This window comes from Otolemur garnettii, unplaced genomic scaffold (genome assembly GCF_000181295.1).
Source record: "Otolemur garnettii isolate 467f Iridium unplaced genomic scaffold, OtoGar3 scaffold00016, whole genome shotgun sequence".
Lineage (NCBI taxonomy): Eukaryota > Metazoa > Chordata > Mammalia > Primates > Galagidae > Otolemur > Otolemur garnettii.
The window spans coordinates 14455670-14462936 of NW_003852411.1; the positions used below are offsets into that span (position 1 = coordinate 14455670).

At 42.2% G+C, this 7267-nt stretch overlaps 1 pseudogene across 1 annotated transcript; it reads right to left on the bottom strand.

Annotated features, from left to right (window-relative positions):
• Positions 1-468: 468 nt before the first annotated feature.
• Positions 469-2300, bottom strand: LOC100966428 (annotated as a pseudogene). Its single transcript, XR_153216.3, has one exon. The product of XR_153216.3 is annotated as an adenosylhomocysteinase-like (transcript).
• Between the last annotated feature and the right edge of the window lie 4967 nt (positions 2301-7267).

A 7267-nucleotide genomic window follows, 5' to 3' on the forward strand; every position in this document is an offset into this window, starting at 1 on the left:
GTTCAAGACCAGCCTGAGCAAGAGTGAGACCCCATCTTTACAAAAAATAGAATAATCGGGTGAATGGGTAGAGGGAGGGTGATTGGAGGGGTCACCTCTATGGTTTGTCCTACAAGGGTACAAGTGAATCTTTCTAAAAGTCTCAACTCAATAACTAAGAAAAAGACACGAAGGCTACGTTAACCAGTTTGATGGGAGTATTTCAGAATGTATATGAAAACACCACACTGTACCCCATGATTGCAGTACCCCATGATTGCATTAATGTACACAGCTATGATTTAATAAAAAATCTTTAAAAAAAAAAAAAACAAAAAATAGAATAATCAACTGGACATGATGGGATGAGCCTAGTCCTGGCTACTCAGGAGGCTGAAGTAGGAGAATCACTTGAACACAGGAGTTTGAGGTTGAAGTGAGCTATGATGATACCACTACACTCTAGGCAATAAGACAAAGCAAGACCCTATTTCAAAAAAAAAAAAAAAAAAAAGCTTATTCTCATCTGTCATGGTCTGATGGACTAGTTAACCTGTAAACCAAACACATGGGCCCACAGGCTAGGTGAAAAGTCTAGAGGATAAGATACATGGGTTTTGTGACCACCACTACCAACTTCCAGCCTAAAGGACTGACTAGTGAGCAGTTCCAGGACCACCGAGCTCATGGTATACTGCAGATATATCCTTCTCTCATGAGCAGCCCTTGAGGAGAGCCCTCTCAATTCCCCCTGCCACACTTAGAGCAGTTGAGGGATTCAGCAGAAGCCGCAGACTTGAGTGAACAGCCCCAGGGAGTCAGTAGAGGCACATAGACAAACCAGTCTCAGAGTTGGTACCATCTGATCTTGGGGAGGTGAGGTGGGGCCTGGGCAATGACAGCAGCTGAAAGGTGCAGAGCAGGCCTGTCTCTCAGTAGCGGTAGTGATCAGGCTTGAAGGGGCCATCACGGGGCATACCCAGGTACTTGGCCTGCTTCTTAGTCAGCTTGGTCAGCTTCACGTTCAGCTTACCCAGGTGGGCTTCAGCCATTGCCTCATCCAGCTTTTTAGGCAGGAAGTGAACCCCAATGGGGTACTTGTCTGGGTGAGTCCAAAGTTCAATATGTGCTGAACCTGGTTGGTGAAGGAATTGCTCACCAAGAAGCTGCGGTGGCCCATGGCACAACCTAGGTTGACCAGCCGGCCCTCGTCCAGCAGGATGATGCGGCACCCATTCTTCAGCAAGTATCAATCCACCTGGGGCTTAATGTTCACCTTCTTTACAGCATTCTCATTAAGCCACTTGACATCTGTCTCCACATCAAAGTGTCCAGTGTTACACATGACAGCATCATCCTTCATCTGCTCAAAGTGCCGACCAAGAATTATGTCAATACAGCCTGTGGTGGTGACAAAGATGTTGCCCTCTTGACAGCCCTCCATGGGAGCCTGTAGTGTGATGATGGGAGCCTTGGTGGTGATGACGTGGGCCCGAAACCTCTCAGAGCCTGGGCACAGCCTTTGCCTATATCACCATAGCCTGCTACTACTGCCACCTTGCCTGCAATCATCACATCTGTGGCCCGTTTGATGCCATCAATGAGGGACTCCCTGCAGCCATAGAGGTTGTCAAACTTGCTCTTGGTGACAGAGTCATTGACATTGATGGTGGGCACTTTCAGGATCCCATTGGCCATCATCTTGTATAGGTTGTGGACCTCAGTTGTGGTCTCCTCAGAGATGCATCAGATGCCCAATAGGAGCTGTGGGTTCTTGGTGTGGATAAGGTTGGTAAGGTCACCACTATTATCCAAAACCATGTTGAGAGACCCATCCTTGAAGTACGTCTGCTCAATGAACCACAGGTACTCCTGGTCAGTCTCACCCTTCCAGGCATACACTGGAATGCCTGCCTTGGCAATGGCAGCTGCTGCATGGTCCTAGGTGGAGAAGATGTTGCAGGTAGACCACTGCACTTCAGCACCTCAGCACCCAGGGCGATGAGGGTCGCAATGAGGACAGCAGGTTCCATAGTCATGTACAGGCAGCTGGCGATGCGGGCGCCCTTCAGCAGCTTGGAGGCCAAGTACATCTCCCTCATGCACATCAGGCCTGGCATCTCGTTCTCTGCAAGGTCCGTGGCCTTGCATCCCCAGTCCACCAGGCTGATGTCAGCGACTTTGTAGGGCAATTTGTCAGACATGATGGCAGTGCTTCTGCATGCAGTGGTGGACACGGGCAAAGGGGGTGGGCCTGGCACTGGGAATGGTAGTCGACAGGCGGCGCCGCAAAGGCAGATTGGGGTTAAATTTTTGGTGTTAACTGTGATTGAACTCATCACAGTTTCCTCATTTATAAAAGGAAGATAATATTTGCTGTTTAGAATGGTTTGAGAATTAAAGGAGATAATATGTATAATGGTATAAGGTTTCTCCCACCATGTCTTACACCTATTATTGTTTTTTGGAGACAGAGTCTTACTTTATTGCCCTCAGTAGAGTGCAATGGTGTCACAGCTCACTGCAACCTCCAACTCCTGGGCTTAGGTGATTCTCTTGCTTCAGCCTCCTAAGTAGCTGGGACTACAGGAGCCCACCACAATGCCCGGCTATTTTTTGTTGCAGTTTGGCTGGGGCCCAGTTCAAACCTGCCACCCTCAGTATATGTGGCCAGGGCCTTACCCTGAGCCACAAGCACTGCCTGACTCAAAAATTAATACACTTTTCCTACCAAAATTTAGAAAGATTGGAGAATCTTGAGACAAAGGAGGTGAAGTTTGTTTCTCTTCTGCTTCTTGGTTTGATTTGAGGTGGCATAGGAAGATTAGCAAGGAGAGAAGAAGCATAAGGATTTAGAAAATAGAATTTTAAATTTATTTCTACAATCATGTTGTGGGAATTGTCATAGTTTAACTTAAGAAATAGGAATGTCATAAGTACAGAGTTATTGAGAGAATAAGAGAAGCATAGAAATGTCGTGACTTTTTAAAAAAAATTTTACCTTTATGAAGTTCTTATGAATTAGTTGACACCTGTGTGTTTGGAAGTTTCAGTAATTGAATTAAACATATCCAACCTTTGTTCTCTCATCATTAATGCTTCCAGGTATTAATGGGATAATTAAAATTAATTTATAGGTGTGATATCCTATTAGACTTCTTAAAATTCATGTTTGGAAAAGATAGTGGCATCTTTATGGTTTTTTATTTAATGTAACCCTTTTCGCTTTGAAAATAGTTTCAAGATTATAGTAAAATTACAATAGCACAAAGAGCTGTTATTTACTTTTTGCCCAGATTCTGTAATTATTAATGTTTTGTTTCATTGATTTTATCATATTCCCTTTTTACCTTTCCTTCCTTTTCCTTGTCTCTGGAACCAGGAATGTATATCAAAATCACCTGGAAAACATTTAGAAAGTGTGTATTTTTATTGAACCAAGCAGGTGTATTCTGGAGGAAAAACAAACTCCCTCTCTGGTTACGTGGATATGCATATCAGAATTAGTTAACTGTAATATGATGGTAAGTTTATTCTTTCTTGATGTGGGCAGAGGGGCCCTCAGAATCATAGTAGGGTTAATTGCACAGCCTGGAGTGTATTTGATTTAGTCTGCAGCTTTTCAATACATTGTATTATCCTCTGGATAATAATTTATAAATAATATTTATAAATAATTTATAAAACCACTAGACAGAAGTGCCAGATTATCTCCAGAATGGATAATTACTTGGAGTTACTTTCTCAATAGCAACACTCTGTCTCTAAAAATAAATAAAAAATAAATTGGGTACATAAATATTTAGAATTGAAATATCCTCTTGTTGTATTGTTCCTTTGACTAGTTTGAAGTGACCATCTTTATATTTCTTAACTTTACTTGCATTAAATCTGCTTGTATCTGAAAATAAGATTGTGACCTCTCCTTTCTTCTGATTTCCATTTGCCTATAATATTATTTTCCATCCCCTTATCCTGAGGTTTGTTTTGTCTTTTGAGGCTATGTGTGTTTCTGGAGACAGCATGTGGATGGCTTGTGCTTTTCCCCACTGAAGAGGCACAGGCTGACAGCCAGCCTATGCCTCTTCAGTGGGGAATTCAAGATATTAACATTTATGAAGAGAATTGTTAAGTGTGGTGGAGTTCTATTCATCTTATTTTGTGAAAGTCTATTACTTAGTTTTATCCTTTGCATCATTATGGAAGCTAGGTTTTGTCCTTTAGTTTGTGGGTGTTTACTTTACTGATGGTCAGTGCAGAGAATAGGTCTAAGTATTTTCTGTAGAGCTGATCTTATTGTGGTGAAGTTCCTCAATGTTTGCACATCAGTAAAAGATTTGATTTCTCCATCAATTTTAAAGCTTAGCTTAGTGGGATATAGCATTCTGGGTTGAAAATTGTTTTGTTTATGAAGGTTAAAGGTAGATGACTATTCTCTTCTGGCTTGAAAAGTTTCAGTTGAGAAGTCCACTGTCACCCTGATGGATCTACCCCTGTTGGTCTATTGACACTTACTCTTGGCTGCTTGCAGAATTTTCTTTTTCTTCTTGACTTTGGACAGGTTTAAGGCAGTGTGTCTTGGAGAAGCTCTGTTTGAGTCAAGATGACCCAGGGTTGATATCTCTCTGAAAAGAATGTGTCGTAATCTTTGGTGATACCTGGAAAATTTTCCTTTATGTTATCCTCTAGTAGGACTTCTATTCCTCTGGGGTTTTCTTCTCCTTCTGGGGTACTTATAATTCGTATGTGTGAACACTTTGTGAAGTTCCATAATTCTCTGAGTGAACATTCTGCTTTCTTTCTCTTCTGCTTTTTTAACCGAAGGTGCAGTTAAAGAAGAGAGCTGCCTCAAGAGCTTTATTTATCCTTTAGCTTTGAGATTGTTCTCCCTGGTTTAATCTGTTATTGATACTTTCTACTTCATCTTTAAGTTCCCTGATTAACTCCTTCAGTTCTTTAAGCTCTGGCTCAGAGTCCTTAGCACAGTGGTTAGGGCGCCAGCCACATACACTCAAGGTGGCTAGTTCGAACCTGGCCCGGGCCAGCTAAACAATAATGACAACTGCAACAAAAAATATCTGGGTGTTGTGGCGGGCACCTGTAGTCCCAGCTACTTGGCAGGCTAAGGCAAGAGAATCACTTAAGTCCAAGAGTTGGAGGTTGCTGTGAGCTGTGATGCCATGCACTCTACCAAGATCAACATAGTAAGACTGTGTCTCAAAAAAAAAAAAAAAAAGATATAAAAATTCTTTAGCTCTGGTATATCCTTTTTATATTCTTCATATATTTTTCATCCCTTATTTGGTTCTGTTTTTTGGATTTCCTTTTGGTTATTTTCCACTTTCTTAGCAATTTCCTTCATTGTTTTTACCACTCATATTTTAAATTCCCTTTCTGTCATTTCTAGCATTTCTTTATAGGTAGAATTCTCTGTGGTGGTTACCTCATAATTTCTTGGTGGGGGATGGGTTGCTCTGTTCTGGTTTTTCATGTTGCCAGGATTTTTCGGTTGGTTCCTCATGAGTGTTTTCTACTTGTCCGCTTTGTTCCCCTACTTTTTTCTTTCACTTCCTCCATCTCTTTCTTTCTTTCTTTCTTTTTTTTTTTTTTTTGTGGAGATAGAATCTCACTATGTTGCCCTCTGTAGAGTGCTGTGGCGTCACACCTCACAGTGATTCTCCTGCCTCAGCCTCCTAAGTAGCTGGGACTATAGGCGCCCGCCACAATGCCCAACTATTTTTTTGTCTGTAGTTGTCATTGCTGTTTGGCAGGCCTAGGGAGGGCTTGAACCTGCCACCTCCGGTGTATGTGGCTGGTGCTCTAGCTGCTTGAGCCATAGGTGCTGTGCTCCATTTCTTTAAATTACCTTGTCTCTGTGCTTAGGTGTTGAAGTGTCCTTTTGGTATAGGACCAAAAGGAAAAGAAGAGTGAAGGGCAAGAAGGGAAGAAGATAGAAATACAGAAATGAAAAGGGAAATTGGGGTGGGCGGCGCCTGTGGTTTGAGGAGTAGGACGCCGGCTCTGTATACTGGGTGTGGTGGGTTCAAGCCCGGCCCTGGCCAAAACTGCCAAAAAAAACAAAAAGGAAATTGGGATGTAAATGGAAAGATTGAGAAAAAGAAAAGAACAGAGAGAGACAGGAATAATAGTGGTATTCAGCAGGGTGCTTTGACACCTGCAATTCCTGGCTTCTGGGGGACTGGGATGGGTGCGTCCATTGAGCTTAGGAGCTCCCTATCAGCCTGAGCAAAAACAAGACTACACAAATAGAGAAGGAAAAACAAACAGCAGTATGTCACAGTGGGGCCTCCCCAAAGCCAAAGCTAGAAGGACCACCTAGATCGGGTGCCCTATGGTGCCCCAGCACATGCCTTAGAGTATATAAAGAAAACTAAAAATAAAAATTATGTAAGATGTAAAAAAAAATGGAGGGAAGAGTATCTTAATTGTTATTCGAGAAATTTATGTGGGAAAGATAAAAGTAATAGAAAAAAAGAAATGTAGAAAAATCTTTACAAAAAAAAGAGAGAAGGCGCTGCTCCTGTGGCTCAAGTGGCTAAGGTGCCAGCTGTATACACCTGAGCTGGCAGGATCGAATCCATCCCGGGCCCACCAAATAATGACAGCTGCAACCAAAAAACAGCTAGGCACTGTGGCGGGTGCCTGTACTCCCAGCTACTTGGGAGAAAGAGGTGGGAGAATTGCTTGAGCCCAGAAGTTGGAGGTTGCTGTGAGCTGTGATGCCATGACACTCTACCCACGGAGACAGCTTGAGGCTCTGTCTCAAAAAAAAAAAAAAGAAAGAAATATAAAACAGAGAAAAGGAGAGAAATTGAAAGGAAAGAAAGAATAAAAGGGATAGAAAAACCATAGCAACAATGGAGCCCTTATTACTGAATAATGTAAAAATGGAAGAAGAAATCCAAGAAAGCAAAACAAAAAACCTTAAAGGAAAAAATGTGGGAAAAGAATAGAAGGAGCAGAAAAACTGTAGTAAAATTGGGGCCCTTAGGATTGAAAAAAGAATCAATGAATAATTATAAATGCAAAAAGAAAAAAAAAGAAAAATCTAGGGAGAAAATTATATTGTCAGCTTGGATAGCACAGTGGTTTCAGCCCTAGCCATATATACTGAGGCTGGCGGGTTCTAACCTGGCCCCGGCCAGCAAAAGACCAAAGACAACTGCAACAACAACAAAAAATAGCAGGGTGTTGTGGCGGGCACCTATAGTCCCAGCTACATGGAAGGCTGAGGCAAGAGAATCCTTAAACCTAGGAGTTTGAAGTT